This window comes from Saccopteryx leptura, chromosome 2 (genome assembly GCF_036850995.1).
Source record: "Saccopteryx leptura isolate mSacLep1 chromosome 2, mSacLep1_pri_phased_curated, whole genome shotgun sequence".
Taxonomy (NCBI): domain Eukaryota; kingdom Metazoa; phylum Chordata; class Mammalia; order Chiroptera; family Emballonuridae; genus Saccopteryx; species Saccopteryx leptura.
Genome location: NC_089504.1, coordinates 176,173,020 through 176,182,314, shown reverse-complemented (window position 1 = coordinate 176,182,314; position 9,295 = coordinate 176,173,020). Strand labels below are relative to the sequence as shown.

Sequence of the window (9,295 nt, the reverse complement as noted above, 5' to 3'; positions counted from 1 at the left end):
CATTAAGTTGTTTTTTGAGCTCACTAAATTGCCTTTCAGTGTTTTCTTGTATCTTATTGTGTATCTTTAGAGCTTCAATTTTGAATTCTCTTTCATTAAGCTTCAATATTTCCATGTAACTGTGATTTATTCCTGGAGATTTTTCATCATCTTTCTGAACTACATCTCTGTCTTCTATACCCATATTTGATTTCTTTTTCTTTGATGACATTTGCAAGTGGTATTGTTAATAACACCAACAAGAGATAATTATTCCTATTTCTGGCAGGGGGCACTGTACTACAAGACTTACTTCTGTGAGATTCTTGGGTGCTCTGCTGTCACCTTTGTAGTGATGCAGGCAGGGCCATCGTGTTGGTAAGAGGGGTTTGTAGTTAGGGCTTTGAGGTGCTATGCCTCTAGGAATGGCCAACCAGGGGTCTTCCAAGGCCCTCCCTTATGTCCCAACAGAGCAGGGGATCAAGCATCCAGGTGCCCTGCCTCTCACAGGAGAAAGTCACCTGGAGACCTAGTAGAGGGGGGGTCTGCTACAACCACTGTTCTCACAGCAATGGGAGCAATGATGGATGAGGAGGTTGGAGTGACACAGTCCAGTCCCTCCTCTGATACCACTCTAAGCATTCAAAGCACAGCCCTGGGCAAGGCTGGGGCTGCTCACCATAAGCCAGTGTTCGAGCTTCTGGAGCAGTTGCAGTAGAGCTCGCAGATCAGGGGTGTCTGGCATCACAAGGCTGAAGAGCCATCAGATCGTGTGCGCCCCAGTGCCCCATGAGCCAATCTCCACAAGCTATTTGCTCTAGTTCTTGGGAGCATGCCACTGGCTTTGTGTTTGCCCAGTGCCTGTAATTGTCCAGCCCTGCAATCACTGGTGTGGCAGATGCTGGGAAATGACCCTGCTCCCCATTCTTGGACATTGCCCCTATTTTAGCTCCTTCCCCCCAGACTCTCCTCTTCTCCTTTCTCTAGGTCTCAGAAAAAGTCTGCAGCAACAGTGCCTCCTTCCCTCAGGTCCGTGAGGAAAGAGAAAGACAGTCCTCTGGTATTTCTTTTTTCTTCTGTGCTTTGGCCGACCTTCTTATGCAATCATATCTTTCTGTCTGGTATGCGTATATTTCAGGTTCATCTGGGTTTTTTTTTTTTTTCTCTGCATATAGTTGTGGAACTTGTTGAAATTTCAAGGGGAGAGAACAGGGGTATCTCTCATGCGGCCATTTATCTGATGTCACCCCAATTCCATCTTTCTTGATTGAAGCGCTCCATCCAGTGCTGCATCAACCTGGAGGAAAGCAAAAATGATTTTTTTTCTTTCTAGCATTATGTGTTTGAGTATGCATTTTTCTAATTCTTCAAAAAAATAAAAATGGAGCCCATAAGAGAATAATAATAATAGTGATGTGTAAATAAAATAGAATAAAATTATTAGCAATTAATAATATTCTGAAAAGTTGCTCTATGGTCCCAAGTTATCTATGTTTATTTATTTGTCTGTTTATTTATTTTAATTTTTAGTGCCATCTATAGACTCACAATTATAAATTCAATTTCTGAAAAAAGAATAGTGTGAATACTTATTTATAATACTTTGTTTTAAAAACAAACAAAGATTTTTTTAGAGCATAAGAAATGCATTTTAGGCCCTGGCCGGTTGGCTAAGTGGTAGAGCGTCGGCCTGGCGTGCAGAAGTCCTGGGTTTGATTCCCGGCCAGGGCACACAGGAGAAGCGCCCATTTGCTTCTCCACCCCTCCCCCTCTCCTTCCTCTCTGTCTCTCTCTTCCCCTCCCGCAGCCAAGGCTCCATTGGAGCAAAGATGGCCTGGGCGCTGGGGATGGCTCCTCGGCCTCTGCCCCAGGCACTATAGTGACTCTGGTCGCAACAGAGCGACGCCCCGGAGGGGCAGAGCATCGCCCCCTGGTGGGCAGAGCGTCGCCCCCTGGTGGGTGTGCCGGGTGGATCCCGGTCGGGCGCATGCGTGAGTCTGTCTGACTGTCTCTCCCCGTTTCCAGCTTCAATAAAAAAAAAAAAGAAATGCATTTTATTCAGTCCTTCATAAGCAAGTATCTCACATGCTTCAGATTCAAAGTTTAATTTTGCAAGTGACTTGCTTTGATTGTCATATCTGAGCAGTTTTTTTTCTTCCAGTCTCTTCACTTGAAAAACAGGAAAAATAATATTAATCTCATAGAGTTCTCAGAGTAAAAAGCCAATGAAAGCAGTAGCTATTTTTAATTGTAGTGGCAAGGAAAGCTCTTGATTTGAAGTTTTTAAGATCAGAACATCTGGGGATTGATCTGAATAATGCATTGTTGCCAAACAACCATGTGTATAATCAAAGACTTTTCTAACCTAGTAGAAAGAATTCTCCTTTGAGTTGTGGAGGAGAAGATATGACCTGTCTAAACAGACTGTATAAATACAATCAACAACTATAACATTTTGTATTGTATAAAAATTTTACTAAGCCTTGATCATACCTTTCATTTAGAGTAATTATTAATTCATACACTTCACAGATGTACATGGCCTTTTAACTGTAATATAGAAAGGCAGAAAGGTATTTTGTTATATTTGTTACAGTTCATTGTCCAATCTTTCCTTTCATATCAGTGTCATAATTCATTTATTTTATATTATTAATAACCAGTTAATTATGTTAGATGTAGTGACAACAAAGGCAATTAAGATATTGTAAAAATTATTATTAAATAATAGAACAAACTATTTGATATTTTTCTGTCACTATTATAATTTTTAAGATTACATTTTAAAAGGATAAGGGACAATGACATAATTTTAAGGTGGGGTAGCCACATGTATTTAAGTCACAACTAACAGAAATAAAACCTAAAAATAAAACAATATTAACAAAATGAAATCATCATAAATAATCCCAAGTCTCTTATATATTTTTAGCTTAGAGGGTTTGTCTTTTGACAAGGTGCTTTGCCTTCACTTTGTAAAGCATTTTGTGACCATTGCCTTAGATTGTCTATTATCTAATAAATTGCCTAATATATTAAGTTGTAAAAATTATATGAGTATTATTTTAGGTAATATTTTATAATACATAATATAGAAAAGTGATTAACATGAATTTATTTTTTAAACTATAAGAGAAAGTTTATTTAGAATGTCACAGAGGTAAAAGGTGTGAGTCTTAGAAAAAATAGGCTCAGGAAAGAAGTTACAAGGCAAAAGAAGGGCTCTTAGAGCTTACAGAAAGGGGGAGGCAAGAAAGACATGCCTGAGGAAAAGTGGTGTGAAAAGGCACAAGCATGCTCCCTAGAGAGACATACTAAATTCTTCATCCTAAGGGCTTTTAAGAGTGGAGATTTTAAGGGGTGTCCAAGAAAGAATCTTAATAGACTATTCCTCAGCCTTTCATGTGTGTCCTTTCAAAGTTTTGGTCTTCACTGATTGGTCAGTATCAGGAGATTAGCATAGATTTAGAGTAGTGATTTTCAACCTTATCTTATGACACACATAAACTAATTACTAAAATTCTGTAGCACACTAAAAGATTATTTTTTTTTGCCAATCTGACAAAAATAATGAGTATAATTTAATTCATTCACACCATAAAGCTATTGTGTAAGGTGTTGTCATTTTTTTATTTGACAAACTATGGGAAAAGCAATCAGTACCCCTGACTAAATAGTCAAGCATAACATGTTTTAAAACTATTTGTAACAAACTAGTGTGCTTCTTGCGACTGATTTAGAGTATAATGGGCAACTCAATAAATGGCAGTCTATCATTTTAAAACTCTACATCTGTTTTCCCCTTTATGAGCTGAGGAAGAAATGAACTCAAAGAAATTAAATAAAGAAAAGGTACACTATAGATAAATTACCTAGGAGTAAAATGTCTGACCTAAGAAATTTTCACCATGTTCATTCCATGATATTAATTGATTCAGGTCACACGAACTTCTCAAATTTGTTTCTGTTTCTGGAATTCACTGCCTCCTTACACTTTAGTATTTTGTACTAACTTATATATCATTTTTTAACCCTAAGGGCTTTTTTTATTTACAACCCAACCCTAATCCTTACCTGTGGTGACACAGTAGATAAAGAATTAACCTGGAATGCTGAAGTCACTGGTTCAAAACCTTGGGCTTGTCTGGTTAAGGCACATATTGGAGTTGATGCTTCCTGCTTCTTCTTCCTTTCTTTTTTCCTCCCTCTTTCTCTAATGTGAATAAATAAAATTATTTTTAAAAATCCATCCCTATTTGTGCAGCTCTTTCTAGGCAGTTTAAATACCTTAGTAGTTACCTTTGTTCTCAGGTCATTATCAACCATTGATATATACACAACTACAACCAACTCCTTCCCTAACATGATGGCATACAGTATTAATGTTTAGAAACTTTACTTAAGGGTCCACTCAGCCACAGTCTAGTGTGGTTAAGCTTGACAAATTTCTGAGTTCAGCTTCTATTGTAAATGAACAATAATGCTCAGGCATACACTTCTGAGCAATATTTTCTTCACTATTGCTATATATTTGTATAAATCTATAGTGGTTAAAGTCAGTACACTAGTGTTTTTCATAATATATATTACTGAACTTTAGCTCTGGAAGAATGTTAATCAATACTCCACTTTCAAAAGGGATTCCTATGGTCACATTGTTTTATATATGCTAGGATGTAATCATTCCTCTTGGAGAGTCACAGATACCTTGGAATGTCAAAACAAAAACAAAAAAACAACATAGAGAAGTCTTGCAGCAAACACACCTGAATAACTATAACTGATAGAAGACTATGGTTAAGAACCCAATAAATTTAACAGTACCCTCTTTTAGCTCTATAGCAGAATACAATACTACTATTTTTCTTTACTGTAATACCTCAGAGACAATAAGTAAGTTTTATTGAACTCTTTGCTTCTTCTGGCACAGTGTGCATGGAAATAGCTCCTTTTTTGGTAATTAATCAAGATCAAATTCACAAATGGCCTTTTACAGAACTCTGGGCCTCAAAGGGCCACATGCAATGAGAAACCAGAAGGAAAGAATTCTTGGTCCAGAGCTTTTCAGAGAGCTCATTAAAATGCAAATCTTAGCTCAACACTATATCTAATGAATCTGTCCTCTGAGAATGGGACCCAATCATCTACATTTTAAATCAACAATCTTTATTTAGAGCACACCAGCCAGAGTCAGTTCTTACAGTACAATGCCTTACCACAGTAGAAAGAGAAATTCTAACTAAAGAATAACTGTTTTATAAAATTACATAATTCTAAGATTCAGGATAGGCTTTGCTAAAAGAAGCCATTGATAGAGTGCTGGATTAGGCTAGTTAAAACACAAATTTACTCAGTAACTCTCAAATAGCTTAGTTCAGTTCCTTCAGAATATATCTGTCTGTTGCTTCTGATACTGACCTAATTATTTTCTGCTCACTCTCTGCTTCCCACCTAGTCTTGGACTAATTAGAGCAATCTTTCTTTTATCTCCTATATTTTACTTCTTTGCACACTTTGGGGTTTGTATATGTTTTCTAAAGGACTCCTACTTGTATCCATCTAACACTGAACTTCAGCTCAAATTTTCATGAGTCCTTACATAATTTTGATGCTAATTACTTGAATCAACCCTGGTCATACTTTGTTAGAAAGTTATGGTTGCTTTCTCTCTTCTCGTGTATATGTCCTTCTTGGCTCAAACCTTGACAACACTGGCACCTATGCAACACCTGAAGCATCTTTATACCATTACTTTATTCTAGTACATCCTGCTTTTTCTTAATCTTTTAAATATTTAGGTAGGTATCTCATAAATAAAGATGTTGCATGGTTCTCATCTTCCCTTTGTCTTCTCTTTGGTTAAGAAATCTAAGTACTGCCTTTGGCTTTTCATTAGAATGTTCATTAGCTTTCTGTTTAGCCAAGAAAATAGGTGGCTTGAGAAATACTAAAAAATTGTGAAAGTTGTTTGCATTCCACTAAAATATTTCTTTAGCTGAAGGGCATCAAATCAAAATATGATTAAACCATATGCTCATTATTTCAAAGGAGAACAGCTGCTTCAATATTATAGAGAGATTTATTAATTCTACCACTACCTCACATTTAGTTTAGATATTTCCAAACTTGATTTCCTAAATCAGTGCACCTTAGTAAAAAAAACATTTGTAGAATTTGTACTAATATTCTATTTAATATATTTCCATTATTAGTTTTATAGTAGAAAAACATTGTACAATTTGAAATTATCAAGCAAAAAAAATATATATGTATACAATTTAGTCAAAGAAAAGGTTTATAGCATAGCCATGATTTGGAAATGCCATAGAGAAATGAGTCTTGGCAAAGATGAAAGCATACTATTATGGGCCATATGTGCATTTAATTGAGTTTGCAACTTTCCAAGCAAGATGCCAAATGGACGGTCTGCCATATGGTAATAGAGGTGATGTATTTTGTCTTTTTGTTCTCACCAATTTTAGGTGTGTGAGAAGACTCAGATATATTCTTTGGAAAACTTCTATTCAAGTATCAAATCAAGTTAAATGAGCAGAAAAATCAAATAACCAGTGCATTTAAGTGTTTAATTAATTAGGTTTAAACTAATGTTCACATATTCAGGGGAGTTCAAAACATAAAATATTATTGCCCAAATAGCTAATTCCAATTATAAAATTTAAAACAAATAACAGAAAGTAGACATTTAATTTAACCACATGTAACTCTTTCTCTAAAATGTAACAAGTAGGAAAAGCAAAACAAATTTAAAAAAACTATAAAAATTTAATTAAATTAATTAATTTATTTTTTACTTTTTATTGATTTTAATTTATTGTGTTTACATGGATTCAACTGACCCACTGAATATAACACCCTCCCTCCCAACCCTGTGTCCCTTATTATATCCCCTTTGCCACCCTTCGCCTAACTCCCTCCCCCCTTCCCTCTAGGATTTGCTGTCCTGTTATCTATATCTCTGTGCTATGTATATATAGTTTTACTAATCCCTTTACCTGCTCTTATCTCATCCCCTCATCCCCCATTCCTCTGAGAGCTGTCCCTCTGGTCCCTGTGCTCCTGCCTCTGCTTCTATTGCATTCCTCAGTTCATTTTGTTCATTAGATTCCACATATAAGTGAGATCATATGATATTTTCTTTCTCTGCCTGGCTTATTTCACTTAGCATAATAATCTCCAGGTCCATCCATACTGTCACAAAAGGTAAGATTTCCTTATTTTTCACAGCTGTGTAGTATTCCATTGCATATATGTACCACTGCTTTATAATTCACTTGTCCACTGATGGACACTTGATCTTTTTCTAGATCTTGGCTATTGTAAACAATGTTGCAATAAGCATGGGGGGGGGGATGCATATCTTCTTTTGAATCAGTGATTTGGTATTCTTAGGATACATTCCTAAAAATGGGATAGCTGGGTCAAAAGGCAGTTCTATTTTTAATTTTTTGAGGAAACCCCATACAGTTCTCCACAGTGGCTGCACCAGTCTGCATTCCCACCAGCAGTGAAGGAGGGTTCCCTTTTCTCCACATCCTTGCCAGCACTTACTGTGTGTTGTTTGTTAATGAGCGCCATTCTGACTAGTGTGAGGTGATATCTCATTGTGGTTTTAATTTGCATTTCTCTGATGATTAGTGACTTGAACATTTTTTTATATGCCTATAGTGGCCATTTGTATGTCTTCTTTGGAGAAGTGTCTATTCAGTTCTTTTGCCCATTTTATAATTGGATTGTTTACCTTCCTCGTGTTGAGTTTCAGAAGGTTTTTATACATTTTGGTTATTAACCCTTTATCAGATGTATTGGTGAATATGTTCTCGCATTCTGTGGGTTGTCTTTTTATTTTCTTCATGATACCTTTTGCTTTGCAAAAGCTTTTTAGTTTGATATAGTCTCATTTGTTCATCCTCTCCTTTATTTCACTTGCCCATGGAGATAAATAAGCAAAAATATTGTTATGATAGATATTAGAGAGTTTACTTGCCTGTATCTTCTTCCAAAATGTTTATGGTTTCACAACTTACATTTAAGTCTATTATTCATTTTCAGTTTATTTTTGTGAATAGTGTAAGTTAGTTGTCTATTTTCATTTTTTTACATGTATCTGTCTAATTTTTCCAACACTATTAAAGAGACTGTCTTTACTCGACTGTATGCTCTTACCTCCTTTGTTAAATATCAATTGACCGTAAAGATGTGGGTTTATTTATGGGTCTCTGTTCTGTTTCTTTGATCTGTATGCCTGTTCTTATGCCAGTACCAAGCTGTTTTGAGTATAATGGACTTGTAGTATAACTTGATGTCAGGAAGTGTGATACCTCCCACTTTATTCTTTATTTTCAAGATTGCTGAAGCTATTCGTGTTGTTTTTTGGTTACATATAAATTTTTATAATATTTGTTCTAGATATTTGAAGTATTCTATTGATATTTTAATAAGAATTGCATTGAATTTATAGATTGCATTGGGTAATATGGATATTTTAATGTTTATTCTTCCTATCTATGAACACGGTATATGCTTCCACTTGTTTGTATCTTCCTTGATTTATTTTATCAATGTTTTATCATTTTCTGAGTACAAATCTTTTAACTCCTTGGTTAAATTTACTCCCAGGTACTTTATTTTTGTGTTGCAGAAAAGGGGATTGTTTCCTTAATTTTTCTTTCAGACAGTTTATTGTTGGTGTATATAAATGTCACTGATTTCTGAATATTAATTTTATATCCTGCCACCTTGCTGAATTCATTTACCAGGTCTAGTAGTTTTCTGGTGAAGATTTTAGCGTTTTCTATGTACAGTATCATGTCATTAGCAAATAATGATAGTTTTACTGCTTCTTTTCCAATTTGGATGCCTTTTATTTCTTTTTCCTGTGAATCATGATTGCTGTGGCTAGGACTTTCAGAGCTATGTTGAATAAGAGTGGTGAAAGGGGGCACCCCTGCCTTGTTCCTGATCTTAAAGGGATTCCTTTTAATTTTTGTCCATTGAGTATGATGTTGGCCATGGGTTTGTCATAGATGGCCTTTATCATGTTGAGGTATGTTCCCTGTATTCCCACTTTGTTTAGAGTTTTCATCATAAATTGGTGCTGGATTTTATCAAATGCTTTTTCTACATTTATTGATATTATCATGTGATTTTTATCTTTCCTTTTGTTTATGTGATGAAAAAATTTATTAATTTGTGAATACTGTACAAGCCTTGTCTACCCCCCCAAAAATTTTACTTGATCATGTTGTATGTTTTTTTCATGTATTGCTGGATCGAGTTTGCTAATATTTTTTTGAGA

The 9,295-nt window shown here is 35.4% G+C and overlaps 1 pseudogene; it reads left to right on the top strand.

Annotated features, from left to right (window-relative positions):
- The first annotated feature begins 550 nt into the window (after positions 1–550).
- The window catches only part of LOC136391698 (ferritin light chain-like), a 63,705-nt pseudogene continuing 54,960 nt past the window's right edge, over positions 551–9,295 (top strand).